Consider the following 23607-nt stretch of genomic DNA (forward strand, 5'->3'; position numbering starts at 1 on the left):
TGGGTTGACTTATTTCAATCAGGATGGCAAGGACACTTGATTTATTTCAATCAGGATGGCAAGGAGACTTCATTAGTATCACTAAGGTAACTGCCTAGCAACCAGATGGGGTTACCCTAGCAACCGAGTAACAAATCACATATCTCTGCATCAGAAAAACGTAGAGACTTCTGGGTTGACTTATTTCAATCAGGATGGCAAGGACACTTGATTACTATCACTATGATTACTGCCTAGCAACCAGATGGGGTTACCCTAGCAACCGAGTAACAAATCACATATCTCTGCACCAGAAAATAGTACTGACTTCCGGGTTGATTTATTTCACTCAGGATGGCAAGGACACTTGATTACTATCACTATGGTAACTGCCTAGCAACCAGATGGGGTTACCCTAGCAACCGAGAAACAAATCACATATCTCGGCACCAGAAAAGAGTACAGACTTCCAGGTTGATTTATTTCAACCAGGATGGCAAGGACACTTCATTAGTATCAATATGGTAACTGCCTAGCAACCACATGGGGTTACCCTAGCAACCGAGTAACAAATCACATATTTCTGCAACAGAAAATCGTAGAGACTTCTGGGTTGATTTATTTCAAACAGGATGGCAAGAAGACTTGATAATTATCACTATGGTAACTTCCTAGCAACCACATTGGGTTACCCTAGCAACCGAGTAACAAATCACATATCTCTGCAACAGAAAGTCGTAGAGACTTCTAGGTTGATTTATTTCAATCAGGATGGCAAGGAGAGTTGATAAGTATAACTATGGTAACTGCCTAGCAACCACATTGGGTTACCCTAGCAACCGAGTAACAAATCACATATCTCTGCAACAGAAAATCGTAGAGACTTCTGGGTTGGTTTATTTCAATCAGGATGGCAAGAAGACTTGATAAGTATCACTATGGTGACTGCCTAAAAACCAGATGGGGTTACCCTAGCAACCGAGTAACAAATCACATATCTCTGCAACAGAAAATCGTAGAGATTTCTGGGTTGATTTATTTCAAACAGGATGGCAAGAAGACTTGATAAGTATCACTATGGTAACTGCCTAGCAACCAGATGGGGTTACCCTAGCAACCGAGTAACAATTCACATATCTCTGCAACAGAAAGTCGTAGAGACTTCTAGGTTGATTTATTTCAATCAGGATGGCAAGGAGAGTTGATAAGTATAACTATGGTAACTGCCTAGCAACCACATTGGGTTACCCTAGCAATCGAGTAACAAATCACATATCTCTGCACCAGGAAATCGTAGAGACTTCTGGGTTGGTTTATTTCAATCAGGATGGCAAGAAGACTTGACAAGTATCACTATGGTAACTGCTTAGCAACCAGATGGGGTTACCCTAGCAACCGAGTAACAAATCACATATCTCTGCAACAGAAAATCGTAGAGACTTCTGGGTTGATTTATTTCAAACAGGATGGCAAGAAGACTTGATAAGTATCACTATGGTAACTGCCTAGCAACCAGATGGGGTTACCCTAGCAACCGAGTAACAAATCACATATCTCTGCAACAGAACAACATAAAGACTTCTGGCTTTGTTCATGGGACTCAGGGTAGCAAGGATCAATCAATCTATCTATCTATCTATCGGAGGGTCAATATCTATCTATCTATCTATCTATCTGTCTCTCTGTCTGTCTGTTGTCTATCTATCTATTTGAGGGTCAATGTCTATCTATCTATCTATCGATCTATCTCTCTCTCTATCTATCTATCTATCTATCTATCTGAGGGTCTATCTATCTATCTCTGTATCTCTATCTATCTGAGGGTCAATATCTATTTATCTATCTATCTATCTGTCTATCTGTCTGTATGTCCATCTATTTATCTATCTATCCATCTATCCATCTATCTATCTATCTATCTAGCAACTAAGTTAAACTTTAAACTACAAACTACTTTAAACTTCAAACTACTTTAAACTTCAAACTACTTTAAACTATAAACTACTTTAAACTATAAACTACTTTAAACTCATTTAAACTACTTTAAACTTCAAACTACTTTAAACTATAAACTACTTTAAACTATAAACTACTTTAAACTATAAACTAATTTAAAGTAATTTAAACTTCAAACTACTTTAAACTTCAAACTTTCTGGTCCAAACTTTCACAAGCCAACTTAAAGTTTGTACTCAAACTTTTAATCTAGTTAAGTTGGCTTGTGAAAGCCAACTTACTGAAATCCTACTTAAACTTATTATTATTCCGATTCTTCTTAGCGGTGAAATTTCTATATCTATCTCCTCCTAGAGCTTTAACTCCACATACTCCAAACTCGGCACAGACACTCAAACTGTTCTGACTCGAGTTGCTATATCTTTTCTAACTGATCGGACTTACGGTTTTCCTAAAAATCACGATCAAACTCGGAAAAAACTCCCATTGACTTAACATTGCGGAATGTTCAGAAATTTAAATCTCAACTGACATTTTCACACACACAGACAAAAAGGGCCTGTCAGCCCTGCATCTCTCCCTCTCTCTCTCCCTCATTGCATAGGGATTTGTATTGAACATAGCTCTGGATCACAGTGTCATAGAGACAAGGGGCGGGCTCATTTTACTCAGACGACCAATCAGTCTCTCTGGATCATTGTGAAGCTATCAAGCCACGCCCTAGCAACAATTTAAAGCACCTTAGCAACAACTCCCATAGACTTCTAATGAAAGACATCAAAGGGATATCTCCGGATAGAAGTGTCATAGAAACACAAGGGTGGTCTCGTTTGACTCGGGGCAGCAAACAGCCAATCATGAATCACCTCAACACTTCCTAGCCCCTCCCTAGCAACCACTGTCGAGCACCTTAACAACCAAAATCCATAGAGAGATATCTTCCATTCTGAATGTCACAGAGGCATGGGAGTTGGTTTATATCATTCATACTGACAAGCAGCCTTTGGAGTTTCATGATTGGCAGCTGTCAAGCCACTCCCTAGCAACTAAACAGAGTACCCTAGCAACCGTTTATCAATAACTATATCTCTGCACCAGAAAATCAGAGAGACTTCTGGGTTGATTTATTTCAATCAGGATGGCAAGGAGACTTGATAAGTATCACTATGGTAACTGCCTAGCAACCACATGGGGTTACCTTAGCAACCAAGTAACAAATCACATATCTCTGCATCAGAAAAACGTAGAGACTTCCGGATTGACTTATTTCAATCAGGATGGCAAGGAGACTTCATTAGTATCACTATGGTAACTGCCTAGCAACCAGATGGGGTTACCCTAGCAACCGAGTAACAAATCACATATCTCTGCACCAGAAAATCAGTAGTGACTTCTGGGTTGATTTATTTCAATCAGGATGTCAAGGAGACTTGATTAGTATCACTATGGTAACTGCCTAGCAACCAGATGGAGTTACCCTAGCAACCGAGTAACAAATCACATATCTCTGCACCAGAAAATCGTAGAGACTTCTGGGTTGATTTATTTCAATCAGGATGGCAAGGAGACTTGATTAGTATCACTATGGTAACTGCCTAGCAACCACATGGGGTTACCCTAGCAACCGAGTAACAAATCACATATCTCTGCAACAGAAAAGTCATAGAGACTTCTGGGTTGGTTTATTTCAATCAGGATGGCAAGGAGACTTGATTAGTATCACTATGGTAACTGCCTAGCAACCAGATGGGGTTACCCTAGCAACCGAGTAACAAATCACATATCTCTGCACCAGAAAATCGTAGAGACTTCTGGGTTGATTTATTTCAATCAGGATGGCAAGGAGACTTGATTATTATCACTATGGTAACTGCCTAGCAACCAGATGGGGTTACCCTAGCAACCGAGTAACAAATCACATATCTCTGCAACAGAAAGTCGTAGAGACTTCTAGGTTGATTTATTTCAATCAGGATGGCAAGGAGACTTGATAAGTATCACTATGGTAACTGCCTAGCAACCACATGGGGTTACCCTAGCAACCGAGTAACAAATCACATATCTCTGCAACAGAAAATCGTAGAGACTTCTGGGTTGGTTTATTTCAATCAGGATGGCAAGGAGACTTGATTAGTATCACTATGGTAACTGCCTAACAACCAGATGGGGTTACCCTAGCAACCGAGTAACAAATCACATATCTCTGCAACAGAAAATCGTAGAGACTTCTGGGTTGATTTATTTCAATCAGGATGGCAAGGAGACTTGATTAGTATCACTATGGTAACTGCCTAGCAACCAGATGGGGTTACCCTAGCAACCGAGTAACAAATCACATATCTCTGCATCAGAAAAGCGTAGAGACTTCTGGGTTGACTTATTTCAATCAGGATGGTAAGGAGACTTGATTAGTATCACTATGGTAACTGCCTAGCAACCAGATGGGGTTACCCTAGCAACCGAGTAACAAATCACATATGTCTGCATCAGAAAATCGTAGAGACTTCCGGGTTGACTTATTTCAATCAGGATGGCAAGGAGACTTGATTAGTATCACTATGGTAACTGCCTAGCAACCAGATGGGGTTACCCTAGCAACCGAGTAACAAATCACATATCTCTGCACCAGAAAATAGTACTGACTTCTGGGTTGATTTATTTCACTCAGGATGGCAAGCAGACTTGATTACTATCACTATGGTAACTGCCTAGCAACCAGATGGGGTTACCCTAGGACGACAGCACACTTGAGTAAATAAATAAGAAATAACAATACATATTTATTTCATGCTAGTTTTAGTTTTTATTTTATTTTATTTATTTTTTTAAATTTTAGTTTTAGGGAGTTTACTAATCATTACTTGAATAAATCATATTGCAATATAGAGACAATATAATATAAATGCATTTTAAAATTAAATGAAATTATATTAATAAGGTAAATTATATAGGTATATTATTTTCTTTATTAAAATATATAATTTAGGCATTAACTCAATGTAATGTGTTTTACTAACAGCCAGGTGTTATAATAAATTGTCGCATTGTTGTTAACTTATTAAACTCCAAGAAAGAGATGACAATTTGGTGGATGATTTAAAAATATTCAGTTAATCATCTGTAGGGTAGTGTATTCATTTGAATGTAATCATATCGGACGCCTGAGTGCGCTCAACGACCACGTCATACCGACCATGAGTTTCTAACAATTGTTAAAAAAATAACTAAAAACAATAAATACATGAAATAATTTACCATTGTTAATGTGTTTATTTTTGTTTGCAGTTATAGTATTGAAAGATTATACACATATTAAGGATGATAAACCAATTCAATTGATGAAACTACAAAGCTGGTACGGAGATATATATATAATTACAAACTAAAGTCATTATAATGGTTATTAATATTATTTTATAAAGTGAGTAACATTTAAGATAAAAGGAGTTTTATCACTACGTGTGACAAGCAGTTTCTGCAACAGCTCAAGCTCTCCGACGCACTGTGTATACGTCAGCGTCCGAATTCACTCACTTCATTTCGTTCACTCTTTACCGATATACCCCATTTCAATGGATGGAAGAATGACTTCAAGCCAATTGTAAAATCTCTTCATTGGATGACAGACAGAAATGCCCTGAAACTTCTTTCCGTTTTGGAATTGTTTATGTTATTGGACTAATTACCCTCACCCTTTTTTTCTCCTTTTCTTCTTCTATGTTCTTTTTCTAAGTGATCTATCAACACGAATACAACTGTATGATCGTCGATTTATGCCTTAATTGTTTGTACTTGAATTCTCTATATTAATAAAAAAATAATAAAATAAATAAAAAAAACTCTTTACGATATAATGCACTCAAATGCCATTCACTATATAAGGATTAGTGAATGAGTGAACGAGTTTCGGACACCTTCGAGACAACTCCGAGGTATTCCCGAGTCATATTAAAGATTTGTTCACAATGAACGAATCATTCAGTGACCAAATCATCACTAAAAGGTGTGATTCTATTGGTCGTTCAATCAAAGCTCGCTGCTGATTGGCTGAGAGATGGACTTCACTGAACAGTGGCTGACAGATTCTCCGCACTATTCTCTTGAGGTGAGTGGAGACGGTTGGTTTCAATTATGCTGTTTTATAAAGCCTTGTATTGTCAAATGCAGCTCATTATGTGAAGTAAATGTAGGAAATATTATTTAGTATTATAGTATGAGTTGTAGTTTATATCATTTTTGTTAAGCACTGAAGCTAATTTTTTCTTTAAATATGGTATCTTTAATGCATGATAAGTAACGTTAATGTCTACAGCCACACTTCTATATTTGTGTGAAAACGTAAAATTATATTTTGTGTGTGTTTGATGTATATTACGTCCTTTGGTTTTTGCTGTTTGTGTAAAGCAATGGTAGCTCATGTGATATAGGGCCTACAAGTTAATAGTATAACGTTACTTATGGTAGTCGCCGTTTGTTGTAGCCTATTTTACATTCATGCATATGGATGCATAGATTTAAGAATGAATATTGTCGATTGAAGCAGCTCAGCTCGTGTCAATCAAAGGCAGCGTCGAAGTTTCCGCATGTAATCTAATGAAGGCGGTTGAACTGAGTTAGTCAGGGAGAAAAATCCAGTGAGAAGCGATTTCATTGCACGCTCACTGACAGAATTATCTAATCATAAAGTGCACATACATGTATGTAAGAATTTCATTTTTCTCTGTAATAATATAACGAGAGTTTCATGAGTGTACTGGTAACTTTATCACTCAAGACAAGAGTGAGTTCAGATAACCTAGCTTTAGCGCCTTTGCGATCACGGGCTTCATGCAAGTTAACAAAACTCGCGCTGACATACATGTACAGCCAATCACACGCTTTTCTGCTCAATTTAAAAAGCGTAGCGTCCAATCGAAGGCGGAACTGATTTCAGTGCAAGCTCAACTGACAGAATTCTCTAATCATAACCCACAAATGCAAATATAGTGTATGTAAGAAATTTATTTAGCACTGTAGACTGCATTGAATTAGACTTATTTGATCGGGTGAGTGATGTAGATATAGATAGATGACTGCTAGCGCTTGTGAAAGAACGAGCAGAGAGCTTAGCAGCAGTCCCGAGCAATGAAAGACATCAAAGGGATATCTCCGGATAGAAGTGTCATAGAAACACAAGGGTGGTCTCGTTTGACTCGGGACAGCAAACAGCCAATCATGCATCACTTCTACACTTCCTAGCCCCTCCCTAGCAACCATTGTCGAGCACCTTAACAACCAAAATCCATAGAGGGATATCTTCCATTCTGAATGTCACAGAGGCATGGGAGTTGGTTTATATCATTCATACTGACAAGCAGCCTTTGGAGATTCATGATTGGCAGCTGCCAAGCCACTCCCTAGCAACTACACAGAGTACCCTAGCAACCGTTTAGCAGTAACTATATCTCTGCACCAGAAAATCAGAGAGACTTCTGGGTTGATTTATTTCAATCAGGATGGCAAGGAGACTTCATAAGTATCACTATGTTAACTGCCTAGCAACCAGATGGGGTTACCCTAGCAACCGAGTAACAAATCACATATCTCTGCATCAGAAAAGCGTAGAGACTTCCGGGTTGACTTATTTCAATCAGGATGGCAAGGACACTTCATTAGTATCACTATGGTAACTGCCTAGCAACCAGATGGGGTTACCCTAGCAACCGAGAAACAAATCACATATCTCTGCACCAGAAAATAGTACAGACTTCGGGTTGACTTATTTCACTCAGGATGGCAAGGAGACTTGATTAGTATCACTATGGTAACTGCCTAGCAACCAGATGGGGTTACCCTAGCAACCGAGTAACAAATCACATATCTCTGCACCAGAAAATAGTACAGACTTCGGGTTGATTTATTTCAACAAGGATGGCAAGGACACTTCATTAGTATCACTATGGTAACTGCCTAGCAACCATATGGGGTTACCCTAGCAACCAAGTAACAAATCACATATCTCTGCATCAGAAAAACTTAGATACTTCTGGGTTGGTTTATTTCAATCAGGATGGCAAAGACACTTGATTATGATCACTATGGTAACTGCCTAGCAACCAGGATGGGGTTACCCTAGCAACCGAGTAACAAATCACATATCTCTGCACCAGAAAATTGAAGAGAATTATGGGTTGATTTATTTTAATCAAGATGGCCAGGAGACTTGATTACTATCACTATGGTAACTGCCTAGCAACCAGATGGGGTTACCCTAGCAACCGAGTAACAAATCACATATCTCTGCACCAGAAAATCGTACAGCCTTCTGGGTTGATTTATTTAAATCAGGATGGCAAGGAGACTTGATTAGTATCACTTTGGTAACTGCCTAGCAACCAGATGGGGTTACCCTAGCAACCGAGTAACAAATCACATATCTTTGCACCAGAAAATAGTACAGACTTCCAGGTTGACTTATTTCACTCAGGATGGCAAGGAGACTTGATTAGTATCACTATGGTAACTTCCTAGCAACCAGATGGGGTTACCCTAGCAACCGAGTAACAAATCACATATCTCTGCACCAGAAAACACTACAGACTTCGGGTTGACTTATTTCACTCAGGATGGAAAGGAGCCATGTATTGTATTACCTTGGTAACTGCATAGCAACCACATGGGCTTACCCTAGCAACCGAGTAACAAATCACATATTTCTGCACCAGAAAATCATACAGACTTCTGGGTTGATTTATTTATGACCATAATTTTTGTTCTTTTCAAATTATAACATGCTGTTTGACGAGTTTTGCCACGGCAAGCACCACTCACATTTTCTTCAGGAAATGTACCTATCTAGTTATTATTATTATTCTGAGACTAAAATTACCAAGACTAACTCCTCCTAGAGCTTTTAAGCTACATGCACCAAACTCGGCACAGACCTTCAGACTAATCCCGAATAGTGTGCTATATCTTTTCTAACTGATCGGACTTACGGTTTTCCCACAGCGGATGATCAAAAACTTGAAAAATCCCATTGACTTAACATTGCGGAATGTTCAGAAATTTAAATCCAAACTGACATTTTCACACACACAGACAAAAAGGGCCTGTCAGCCCTGCATCTCTCCCTCTCTCTCTCCCTCAGAGGATTTATTTTATCAAGCAGCCAAAAAGTAATGACCTAAAATCTTCATAGCCACACGCTAAAAAATGCTAAAAACGTGCTAGCTTCATGATAACACATGCTAGCATTGCCTAGTGAAGTGCTAAAACATGCAAAAAAACGTGCTAGCATCATGCTAACACATGCTAGTATTGCCTAGCGAAGTGCTAAAACATGCAAAAAACGTGCTAGCATCATGCTAACACATGCTAGCATCACCTAGCGAAGTGCTAAAACATGATAAAAATGTGCTAGCATCATGTTAACACATGCTAGCATCGCCTAGCGGAGTGCTAAAACATGCTAAAAATGCGCTAGCATCATGCTAACACATGCTAGCATCGCCTAGCAAAGTGCTAAAACATGCTAAAAACGTGTCTATCTATCCATCAATCTATCTATCTATCTAGCAATTAAGTTAAACTTGAAACTACTTTAAACTACAAACTAATTTAAACTTTAAACTAATTTAAAATATAAACTACTTTAAACTTCAAACTACTTTAAACTATAAACTACTTTAAACTTCAAACTACTTTAAACTATAAGCTACTTGAAACTAATTTAAACTAATATAAACTTCAAACTACTTTAAACTTCTTCAAACTTTCTGGTCCAAACTTTCACAAGCCAACTTAAAGTTTGTCTCGACGAACTTTTTTTTCTAGTTATTATTCTTCCGCTTCTTCTTATTCTTCTTAGCGGTGAAATTTCGGTATCTAACTCCTCCTAGAGCTTTTAAGCTACAGGCACCAAACTCGGCACAGACCTTCAGACAAATCCCGAATAGTGTGCTATATCTTTTCTAACTGATCGGACTTACGGTTTTCCAAAAAATGACGATCAAACTCGGAAAAAACTCCCATTGACTTAACATTGCGGAATGTTCAGAAATTTAAATCCCAACTGACATTTTCACACACACAGACAAAAAGGGCCTGTCAGCCCTGCATCTCTCCCTCTCTCTCTCCCTCAGAGGATTTATTTTATCAAGCAGCCAAAAAGTAATGACCTAAAATCTTCATAGCCACACGCTAAAACATGCTAAAAACGTGCTAGCATCATGCTAACACATGCTAGCATTGACTAGTGAAGTGCTAAAACAAGCTAAAATTGTGCTAGCTTCATGCTAAAATCGCCTAGCGAAGTGCTAAAACGTGCTAGCATCATGTTAACACATGTTAGCATTGCCTAGGGAAGTGCTAAAAAATGCTAAAAACGTGCTAGCATCTATCTGAGGGTCAATATCTATCTATCTATCTATCTATCTATCTATCTATCTATCTATCTGAGGGTAAATATCTATCTCTCTCTATCTATCTATCTATCTATCTATCTATCTATCTATCTATCTGAGGATAAATATCTATCTATCTATATCTATCTCTCTATATATCTAAGGGTAAATATCTATCTATCTATCTATCTATCTATCTATCTATCTATCTATCTATCTATCTATCTATCTATCTATCTATCTATCTATCTATCTATCTATCTATCTATCTAGCAACTAAGTTAAACTTTTTTAACACTACACTGTAGAACCGGCTCATTAGAGTCATTCATTTGGGAATCAGACTACACTGGTCACACTGTATGTTTCACATTTTAGATTCAAAAGAACTGGCTCATTAGAGTCATTAATTTGGGAATCAGACTAAACTGGTCACACTGTAAGTTTCACATTGTAGATTCAAAAGAACCGGCTCATTAGAGTCATTAATTTGGGAATCAGACTACACTGGTCACACTGTATGTTTCACATTGTAGATTCAAAAGAACCGGCTCATTAGAGTCATTAATTTGGGAATCAGACTACACTGGTCACACTGTATGTTTCACATTGTAGATTCAAAAGAACCGGCTCATTAGAGTCATTAATTTGGGAATCAGACTACACTGGTCAAACTGTATGTTTCACATTGTAGATTCAAAAGAACCGGCTCATTAGAGTCATTAATTTGGGAATCAGACTACACTGGTCACACTGTATGTTTCACATTGTAGATTCAAAAGAACCGCCTCATTAGAGTCATTAATTTGGGAATCAGACTACACTGGTCACACTGTATGTTTCACATTGTATATTCAAAAGAACCGCCTCATTAGAGTCATTCATTTGGGAATCAGACTAAACTGGTCACACTGTAAGTTTCACATTGTAGATTCAAAAGAACCGGCTCATTAGAGTCATTCATTTGGGAATCAGACTACACTGGTCACACTGTATGTTTCACATTGTAGATTCAAAAGAACCGGCTCATTAGAGTCATTAATTTGGGAATCAGACTAAACTGGTCACACTGTAAGTTTCACATTGTAGATTCAAAAGAACCGGCTCATTAGAGTCATTAATTTGGGAATCAGACTACACTGGTCACACTGTATGTTTCACATTTTAGATTCAAAAGAACTGGCTCATTAGAGTCATTAATTTGGGAATCAGACTAAACTGGTCACACTGTAAGTTTCACATTGTAGATTCAAAAGAACCGGCTCATTAGAGTCATTAATTTGGGAATCAGACTACACTGGTCACACTGTATGTTTCACATTGTAGATTCAAAAGAACCGGCTCATTAGAGTCATTAATTTGGGAATCAGACTACACTGGTCACATTGTATGTTTCACACTGTAGATTCAAAAGAACCGGCTCATTAGAGTCATTAATTTGGGAATCAGACTACACTGCTCACACTGTATGTTTCACACTGTAGATTCAAAAGAACCGGCTCATTAGAGTCATTAATTTGGGAATCAGACTACACTGGTCACACTGTATGTTTCACATTGTAGATGCAAAAGAACCGGCTCATTAGAGTCATTAATTTGGGAATCAGACTACACTGGTCACACTGTATGTTTCACATTTTAGATTCAAAAGAACCGGCTCTTTAGAGTCATTAATTTGGGAATCAGACTACACTGGTCACACTGTATGTTTCACACTGTAGAGTCAAAAGAACCGGCTCATTAGAGTCATTCATTTGGGAACACACAAAGACAAAAAGGGCCTGTCAGCCCTGCATCTCTCCCTCTCTCTCCCTCAATGCATAGATATTTAGACTACTTTAAACTTTGAACTAATTTAATCTTCAAACTACTTTAAAATTCAAACTAATTTAAACTTTAGACTAATTTAAACTTTAAACTAATTTAAACTTTAAACTAATTTAAACTATAAACTAATTTAAACTTCAAACTACTTTAAACTTCAAACTACTTTAAACTTCAAACTTTCTGGTCCAAACTTTCACAAGCCAACTTAAAGTTTGTCTCGACGAACTTTTTCTGTTATTATTATTAAGTTGGCTTGTGAGAGCCAACTTACTGAAATCCTATTTAAACTTAATAATAATAATAATAATAATAATAATAATAATAAGTTGGCTTGTGAAAGCCAACTTACTGAAATCCTACTTAAACTTATTATTATTCCGCTTATTCTTCTTAGCGGTGAAATTTCTATATCTAACTCCTCCTAGAGCTTTAACTCCACATACTCCAAACTCGGCTCAGACACTCAAACTGTTCTGACTCGAGGTTGCTATATCTTTCTAACTGATCGGACTTACGGTTTTCCTAAAATGACGATCAAACTCGGAAAAACTCCCATTGACTTAACATTGCGGAATGTTCAGAAATTTAAATCCCAACTGACATTTTCACACACACAGACAAAAAGGGCCTGTCAGCCCTGCATCTCTCCTCTCTCTCTCCCTCATTGCATAGGGATTTGTATTGAACATAGCTCTGGATCACAGTGTCATAGAGACAAGGGGCGGGCTCATTTTACTCAGACGACCAATCAGTCTCTCTGGATCATTGTGAAGCTATCAAGCCACGCCCTAGCAACAATTTAAAGCACCTTAGCAACAACTCCCATAGACTTCTAATGAAAGACATCAAAGGGATATCTCCGGATAGAAGTGTCATAGAAACACAAGGGTGGTCTCGTTTGACTCGGGGCAGCAAACAGCCAATCATGAATCACCTCAACACTTCCTAGCCCCTCCCTAGCAACCACTGTCGAGCACCTTAACAACCAAAATCCATAGAGAGATATCTTCCATTCTGAATGTCACAGAGGCATGGGAGTTGGTTTATATCATTCATACTGACAAGCAGCCTTTGGAGTTTCATGATTGGCAGCTGTCAAGCCACTCCCTAGCAACTAAACAGAGTACCCTAGCAACCGTTTATCAATAACTATATCTCTGCACCAGAAAATCAGAGAGACTTCTGGGTTGATTTATTTCAATCAGGATGGCAAGGAGACTTGATAAGTATCACTATGGTAACTGCCTAGCAACCACATGGGGTTACCTTAGCAACCAAGTAACAAATCACATATCTCTGCATCAGAAAATCGTAGAGACTTCCGGATTGACTTATTTCAATCAGGATGGCAAGGAGACTTCATTAGTATCACTATGGTGACTGCCTAGCAACCAGATGGGGTTACCCTAGCAACCGAGTAACAAATCACATATCTCTGCAACAGAAAATCGTAGAGACTTCTGGGTTGATTTATTTCAAACAGGATGGCAAGGAGACTTGATAATTATCACTATGGTGACTGCCTAGCAACCACATTGGGTTACCCTAGCAACCGAGTAACAAATCACATATCTCTGCAACAGAAAGTCGTAGAGACTTCTGGGTTGATTTATTTCAATCAGGATGGCAAGGAGAGTTGATAAGTATAACTATGGTAACTGCCTAGCAACCACATTGGGTTACCCTAGCAACCGAGTAACAAATCACATATCTCTGCAACAGAAAGTCGTAGAGACTTCTGGGTTGGTTTATTTCAATCAGGATGGCAAGAAGACTTGATAAGTATCACTATGGTGACTGCCTAACAACCAGATGGGGTTACCCTAGCAACCGAGTAACAAATCACATATCTCTGCAACAGAAAATCGTAGAGACTTCTGGGTTGATTTATTTCAAACAGGATGGCAAGAAGACTTGATAAGTATCACTATGGTAACTGCCTAGCAACCAGATGGGGTTACCCTAGCAACCGAGTAACAAATCACATATCTCTGCAACAGAACAACATAAAGACTTCTGGCTTTGTTCATGGGACTCAGGGTAGCAAGGATCAATCAATCTATCTATCTATCTATCTATCTATCGGAGGGTCAATATCTATCTATCTATCTATCTGTCTCTCTGTCTGTCTGTTGTCTATCTATCTATTTGAGGGTCAATGTCTATCTATCTATCTATCGATCTATCTCTCTCTCTCTCTATCTATCTATCTATCTATCTATCTATCTGAGGGTCTATCTATCTATCTCTGTATCTCTATCTATCTGAGGGTCAATATCTATTTATCTATCTATCTATCTGTCTATCTGTCTGTATGTCCATCTATTTATCTATCTATCCATCTATCTATCTATCTATCTATCTAGCAACTATGTTAAACTTTAAACTACAAACTACTTTAAACTTCAAACTACTTTAAACTATAAACTACTTTAAACTATAAACTACTTTAAACTATAAACTAATTTAAAGTAATTTAAACTTCAAACTACTTTAAACTTCAAACTTTCTGGTCCAAACTTTCACAAGCCAACTTAAAGTTTGTACTCAAACTTTTTAATCTAGTTCCGATTCTTCTTCTTCTTATTCTTCTTGCAGTGAAATTTTCGGTATCTAACTCCTCCTAGAGCTTTTAAGCTACAGGCACCAAACTCGGCACAGACCTTCAGACTAATCCCGAATAGTGTGCTATATCTTTTCTAACTGATCGGACTTACGGTTTTCCTTAAAATGACGATCAAACTCGGAAAAAACTCCCATTGACTTAACATTGCGGAATGTTCAGAAATTTAAATCCCAACTGACATTTTCACACACACAGACAAAAAGGGCCTGTCAGCCCTGCATCTCTCCCTCTCTCTCTCCCTCAGAGGATTTGTTTTATCAAGCAGCCAAAAAGTAATGACCTAAAATCTTCATAACCACACGCTAAAACATGCTAAAAACGTGCTAGCATCATGCTAACACATGCTAGCATCACCTAGCGAAGTGCTAAAAATGCTAAAAATGTGCTAGCATCATGCTAACACATGCTAGCATCACCTAGCGAAGTGCTAAAAAATGCTAAAAACATGCTAGCATCATGCTAACACATGCTAGCATCGCCTAGCGAAGTGCTCAAACATGTTAAAAACGTGCTAGCATCATGCTAACACATGCTAGCATCGCCTAGCGAAGTGCTACAACATGCTAAAAACGTGCTAGCATCGCCTAGCGAAGTGCTAAAAAATGCTAAAAACGTGTTAGCATCATGTTAACACATGCTAGCATTGCCTAGCGAAGTGCTAAAAATGCTAAAAACGTGCTAGCGTCATGCTAACACATGCTAGCATTGCCTAGCGAAGTGATAAAAAATGCTAAATACGTGCTAGCATCTATCTGTCTGTCTATCTATCTATCTATCTGAGGGTCAATATCTATCTATCTATCTATCTATCTATCTGAGGGTCAATATCTATCTATCTATTTGAGGGTCAATATCTATCTATCTGTCTTTCTATCTATCTATCTGAGGGTAAATATCTATCTATCTATATCTATCTATCTGAGGGTAAATATCTATCTATCTATCTATCTATCTATCTATCTATCTATCTATCTATCTATCTATCTATCTCTCTAACTTAAACTTTAAACTATTTTAAACTATAAACTACTTTAAACTTCAAACTACTTTAAACTATAAACTACTTTAAACTAATTTAAACTTCAAACTACTTTAAACTTCTTCAAACTTTCTGGTCCAAACTATCACAAGCCAACTTAAAGTTTGTCTCGACGAACTTTTTTTTCTAGTTTATGTTTGTTTCCCCATCGAGGGTTTTTCCTTTGTGTTTGTTTTGTATTTTGTTAAAATAATAAAGAAGCCTGCATTTAGATCCTCTCTCCTCGCTGCCTCATTCCTAACATTTCCCAATATTGTCAATCAATTACATTTATGCATTTGGCAGATGCTTTTATCCAAAGCAACTTACAGTGCAATTATTACAGGGACAATCCCCCCGGAACAACCTGGAGTTAAGTGCCTTGCTCAAGGACACAATGTTGGTGGCTGTGGGGTTAGAACCAATGACCTTCTGATTAACCTGTGACCTTCTGATTAACACCTCTGTGCTTTAGCCACTACGCCACCACCACTCTCATATTATATAATTCTACCAACCAGCTATAGTCAGTGAAGGCATTTAAGTCAAACACATTATTCCTTCTATTTTCGGTTATATGTAGATACACAGTATTAAAATAGTGCCTGTGTTCATGTACAGTAGTACTATTAAGAGTTCATAGAACGACAACATCAAGGCTTGCAGCACTTCTAGGTCTTTTTACTTTTTAATTTGGGACCAAAATCCCACTTCCCATCAATATCATGTGAATCTTAGTAAATCTTTGATCAGCAGTGAAATTCCCTTTCATTGTGGGGCATTAACTGAATGAGAGACATGGGCATTATGAGGAAGATTAGCAGTGCAGGGCCTTTTCGAGATGAAGTTGGACGCATCCAACAGCTGCCATTCGTTCTGTTTAATTCAGGAGGTTTCCTGTAAGCTGGTGAATCCACTATCACAAGCACCCCTGAGACTCCCTTGCTCCAAGGCTGTGCAAGCCAAATGTTTTTTGAAGTGCAAATGTGATGATGGGAACTGCCTTGATGGCCTTGGCTGTGACACATGCACCCTGGGGCTAGGTCAACACCATCAGTCTTCGCCATTCTAACAGAGGTTTAATGGGGAGCCATTGGACGTAAGGCCCCTGTCCTTCCAATACTGTGGCAACAGACCACAATACTGGCATAGTACTGGAATCACAATGAGATTCACAATGCTTCTGTCTCGTCAATATTACCACTTCCCCACTCTCTTTCTGTCCCACAGCCTCATGGAGCAGGAAGGTCTTACACTGGCTGTCAGCTGTAGTGTGGGTGGTTTGACCTGGCATTTCCTCTGACCAACCTATCTGCCCTTCTCATAATTCCAATACTTAGTCCTGCTCCATTACTGCATCCTAGTAAAGAGATGGAAGCCTGCTGGAATTGAAGGAAGCAAAGCCAGGAGGTGAGTGCAAGAGAGACCTATGTCTCGCCTGTTACTGTTTAATTAGCCTACTGGGCTTTTGAGGCCTTGAGAAATGGCATTGTAGATCCGACCTTCTTAATCCCAACCTGCCAAAAACAAGTTCCGGCCCCCCACCCTTCCACTCTGGCAGGAATGGGAGAGAAAGTCCCCAACGTACCTGTCAAAAGACTTAAATCTCACCTCGATTTTCCCCTGAAGGCTTTGGAGGAACCATTTTTAATCCTGCCCCCCTTATTAGATGCATGATTTTATCGATTTCCTCTCCACTGCTGCTCTTTATAGCAGAGCTATTATGGTAGAGAAGAATAAAAGAATAGTGATTTAGAATGTAGCAGAGGAGGACGCAATGAAGCTGGGATTGCCTGGGACATTTGGCAGCACAGACGTGTCTTTATTCACGAGCACGCTGACATAAAAATGATCAAAACATCCCAACTCTCTTTTTGTGATCCCACTCACTCTCTCCTTAGTTTATCAATGTCTCTAAGTGTTTGGAGAAGGTAAAAGCATGTCTGTTACTTTTCTGAAAAATGTGAATGCTACTCTGCATGGGTAGTGATTACGACACATAAATCAAAGAACGTTGCTTGATGTAGACATACTTCTTTTACGGAACTCAGGGGAGGCAGAAGCTACATAAAGACTGAAGATTGGTCTTGTAGTGTGATATTATTATTGCTGCTGTGTTCTTTGAAGACAACTCCCATATAGCGGATCAATCATGTTAAATGAGCCATTCAGATCACAGAGGAGGCATGTTCTGTGTCCATTTGCTGTGCTCATAAAATAATACAGAACCAAAGCTGCGTAGAGACAAAGAAAGGAAAACAATGGACTGAATATCTACTTTGACTATTTTTAAATCTATATAGATGGTGCAAGCAGAGGCAGGTCCAGCCATCATATCTTGTAATTGTGTCTTTGACGTGTCAAAATGGCATACATTGGTTGAATCTTTGAGTCCTCTATGGGCATAGACATAACTCCCAGGAGAAAAGTTTTAGTTTGGATATGCCTGCACACGAGAGACTATTATTTTTTCATGGCTGAGGTCTGTCGTTTCTCTTATGGTGTGGTGCATAAATATCTTCTCAAATCACAGCTGGAAGATGAGCAGGGTGTCCATCAGCAAAAAAAAAATCCCAGGTGTCAAATGCTATCACCTTCATCTTTGTCACTTTTTCCTGCTTGGACATAGCCAGACACATTGCCCAGTCAGGCTGAGAGTGAAATGTTTGGTGACCGACCTCTGTTGCTTCATACATTCTGGAGTTTAATTAAACATGTGCTTTTCAAAGGTAATTCAGAATGACAGGGTCTTTACATCATTAAGTGTGAAAAGACGACAAATTACATTAACCAATGCAGAGCCACAGTTGGCTAGTCATAAATAATTACCTCTAGTCAGACTTGTCATAAGCCCGAAGACTCCTTAGCAAGAATTTTACTGTTACATTTTAAAGAAGCAGGGATTAACTTCATGAGCATAATTTTTAAATATGCCACATCTTATTATTGCTCATTTGATCAAGGAAACAATGCAACCTGATAATGACATTTCTCTCCACCCTTTGAGCATTTGCAAGTTTGTGTAAATAACTGGATAGTGCTCTTGCTGATCACACAAGGAATATTTGCCTCCTGTTTTATACCCAACACAAAGCTTGTGTTGCACATTCTACATCATCTGCCATTCATGTGCATTCATTATTTTGAAATACTTCTGAAATAAAATACAGATCAACAGACCTTGTCAATGTGCAATCAATAACTCTATCAATGAGCTCGCACAGACAGAACATACAGTATCACTTCTCAATGCACATCATAATTTTTACTCTGAAAATATATATATACATACATACATACATAAAGTGTGTCATGATTCTCTGTTGTTTGTCTTGTGTTTCTCCCCTGTCATCTGTTCCTCCTAGACTACAATTCCCATAATTCTCTGCCCTCCCTACTGCCAGCTGTCCTTGATTGTCCTCACCTGTGTTTCATTAACTTATTAGGCTTTGTGTATAATGCCCTGATTTCTGTTCAGTGTTTGTCTGTTTGGATTCACGGTTAGTGAATGAAACCCAATGTTATTAAGATTTTTAACCTAAAACCAAACATATAGTCTAACCCCTTATCCAAATCTTAAACCTAACCATAATTTTTATAGGAAAATAACGTTTGTGTACCATGTAAGAAAGAAAAACATTAGGGTTTGGAATGAGACAAGGGAAGCATATTACAGGTTATTGACATACAGTACATTTGTCATTTTAATTGCCAAAAGTAATATGTAATGAGTGATAAAATTTGTATCACATATTTTTTTTTAAATAGTGTTTAATAGGAGAATAGCTAAAATTGGATGCCTGTATTGTATTGATTTAAAATTATGTTTGATGATTGGTTGGTCTGTACAGGAATAAAAGCTGTACCTTTAAAAACGAGCCACTTTACGATTTCGCAATCTCATACGAATTATTCAGAGTTGACTTGGCCTTGAGAGGACAAACTATATATATATATATATATATATAATCATATTAAGTGTTATCAAACCTCGACATTACGTCATGTCACATGTTAGGTCACAAGACACGATGGGAACCAAAGTGGTTTACTATTGACAGAGGTGGGAGCAAGTCTCAAGTTTAACCATCAAGTCTCAAGTCAAGTCCCAAGTGTAGTGGAGACAAATCAACCGTCAAGTCACCTCAAGCAAGTCATGTCAAATCCTGATGAGTTTCATGTCAAGTCGAGTCAAGCCACAGTACTAAAATAAATAGAGGATAATTTTTTAAATAAATATTTATTTTTGCTCTGAAAAGATTAACTTATATCTTTGCATATATTTTTTATATGAATTGTATAACAGTAATGTGTTGATGTAGCCACTAAATTTGATTTAATGTTGCGTTCACATGCTATCAGAATTATTGAGTTTCCTACTCTGAAGTTTTACAATAATCGACCCTTTATGGTGAAATTATGACTGGGAACTCGAGTTTCCAAGTTGAGAGGAGAAGTAAACTTTCAACATGATGGATAAGAGTACGGTTTCTGTAGTGAATGACAGGTTTTATACATTTTTCTAAATGCAGCTAATTGTTAGCACTTGCTGTTTCAGTCATGCATGTTGTACATTTTAAACAGTGAACATAGCTTGTATTTGACCAAAATCTATTATTTACAGCAAGCTAATTAAGTTACATGTATTATAGTGTCAAAATAAAAGTTTTTCAAGAACTATGCATGACTGAACCTGCCATCGTCCATGCTTCCTGTTCTTTCCGACAACAAAGCACTTCAACGCAACATACTCATAGTTCTTCAGAAGTGGGTGAGGCATGTATACGCACTTTATTAATATGATTTGTTTTTAGAGTGAATAACAACATAAATTTCATCCTGTTCATAGCACAAATTGATTGTATCACTTCAGAGGACTTCAGAAGATGTTTATACTTGATTTATCTTTTTTTTTTACTTGACAGACTGGAATCACTATTTACTTACCTTATGACAAATACATCCTGTGAAGACTAATTCACCTTTTGTTAGCAAGGAATGTCACACTTATTTGGAGTAACATTAGGATAGTAAATAGTAAATAATGACAGAATCTTCACTTTTGGGTAAACTGTAAATTATAGAAAGTAACATGGTAATTAAATTATATATGGTCTATAATGTAAAATTGTGGGATGGTGACAGTCGGATGAGCATAACCACAGTCAGTAATGTCCCTTCTTCTGCCTGGCCTGTTGTCTTGTGATCTTCAGCTTGATATGATATGGAATAGCATGTCTGCACAAGCACATAAAACAGGCAAGGCACAGTAATAGAACCTGCTGCCTGCCCTTGTTATCCATTCCCACTCTCTAAAGGCTGAGACACTGCTTTCATACTCTGCTCTGCCATTTTGGTTGGCCACTTAGCATTCTGCTACATTGCTGACAGAACAGACCAGTCACTTTCACTGATGTCTTTTGGCAGCTCTCTCTCTCTCGTGCCTCTTGCCAAAAACACCTCTCCATCTCTCTCAATTTCTATAAACCACAGCAAACAAACATCTGATTTTTTATTTTATTTTTTTTCAGTTTGTGTACTGATTCTGACCAGAAAATGGAGCTTTATCCTTTTATTGGTCTCCTGTTCTTGAATAAAGACTTGCAAAGGAAGGGAGAATCTCAGTTACATGCAGAAATCCAATCTGTTGATTAACGTTCCAGCTTTACAGCCTTACGCCTCAGTGCATCATCAGTGGGAAAGCTTTTTTCATGGTTTATTTAACAGAGAGTCATTTTGATTAGCAGGGAGGATAGATATTTTAAGAGGCACAATGACTAGATGGGACATGTCAGCAGGTTGGTCTGCATAAGGGACAGTATCAACAAGACATAGGGAGGGGAGGAAAGAAAAGAAGAGTGTTATGGGTAAAAGCAGGTGACTGCTTCTTAGAAGACTCCCTGACACATTAGCACTTCCCTTTAAAAGCAGTAATTTGCTCTATTTTAACTCACTGCATAAAAGCGGTCTAAATCTGTATTTGGCATTACGTATATCCTTACTCATTAGTGCAAAATAACAAATCATTTTAATGTACATTATATTATAAACTTTTAAACCTTTACATCCTGCAAAATGTCAGCTTTCTATGTCTTTTCTATGATATATTTTTGGCGTAACCACATTTTTTTCAAAATGATTCAGTCATATTAAATCATATTTTTTCATTGAATTAAAACTTTTAAGATGTTACCAAACAATCTATAAAAAACAGTAAGACGGTAACACTAAAGTAACACCTCACTGCATAGAAAAGATTAAGTTTGTTGAACTCTGACCTGTGAATTTGTATGACAAGAAGACTTGTGACCAATAGAAAATCAATATGTCACACCTCGTGGCTCAGTGTGAAATAATTTATATTTTAAATTTCATTTTAAAAATAATATTATTTGCTATTTGTGATTTATTTTTTTTATTAAAGAAGCTATTTTGTGTGACTTCATATTTTGTCTATTGCAGTGTCAGATATAATTTTGCATGCAAGTCTAGCATGACAGCCCCTTAACAAAAAAACTAAAAACAAAACATTGATAAACATATTTAAATGATATCAGTTAAGACATTAACTGAAAATATTAAATCCCTTATATATTAAAACTAAATCCAAAATAAAACTTAAAGATACTACAAAAATAAGACTAAACAGTAAATAAAACAGTAAAAACTAAATCTAAACCAATATAGTCATAAATTAAAAACTAATAAAAACTAAACCAAACTGAAAGGACAAATAAAAGAATAATACAAAATAATAATAAATAAAATAACAATAAAGAAATAAAATAAACAAAAAATTCTAAACTATAAAAACCCTGGTTCTTCAAATGTATTTATTGTCTGAAAGTAGGTTCTAGCTAAAGTTAGCTTCTCTCTGAAGCTTTGTAAAGATTCATCATTCCACTCCATCAGAATATATTTTTTTTGCTCCTTGCATCACACTAATTACTATCATTCTGCTCATGACACAGCTCTGACAGGGGTGAACGCATCGTCATCACCATCTGTCTTTGTTTTAATATGAGCCTGTGCCATCATGGGCTCATTCTCAGTGGTGAAAGCATATAAAAATGTCATGCCATTAAGCCCCTTTTCAATGCCACTAATTGCATCAAACTACCACTGAGGAACAAATGACATCAGCCTAGTTTCCATCCACCTTTCATGCTATTTTGTTATCGACAAAGTGAAAATGCGTAAAATATATTTTGCGAAATTTGCTGTCTTCTGCCTGTTTCATTCAAATGGCCCTTTATTGATAAAAATGGTGTGCGTGATGACGTCATGCCTAAAAAAACACTTTGTCACATAAGTTTTGGTTTATCGCAAAATAAATCTGCCCTTAAGCCATTTCCATACAGAAATGTGTGTTTATCGCTAATTCACCTCCTAGATGTCCCTAATTTTTTTCCTCCAAAGTTTTGGTAAAATGGGGAGAGAATTCAGACAATTCATTGAAATTAGACAGCTTACTGTCATTTTAATTTCACAATAAATGCAATCAGACAACGAGGGATTGCAATCAATAGGGAACAGTTGTCCTTCTGATAAGACTGTATTGTTGGTCCTGATGTTGCACCCATCGTAGTTTCTGATCCGAAAAACAAATCGTCATGGCACTGTTCAAGCTGGCAACCTGCACCGAGTAGTGGGGGAACTTTCGGTTTTCGTATAAGGACCATCCATCGATATGTATACAGCTATTAAAGAAAAAATTATGCAGTGTAATATCAAGGTATATATATGACACATTCCTGATATTCAACTGGCTATTTTGAACAATCATCTAATATAAAGCATTGCCATCACAACTGCAT

Source organism: Xyrauchen texanus, chromosome 7 (genome assembly GCF_025860055.1).
Source record: "Xyrauchen texanus isolate HMW12.3.18 chromosome 7, RBS_HiC_50CHRs, whole genome shotgun sequence".
NCBI classification, from domain to species: Eukaryota; Metazoa; Chordata; class Actinopteri; order Cypriniformes; family Catostomidae; genus Xyrauchen; species Xyrauchen texanus.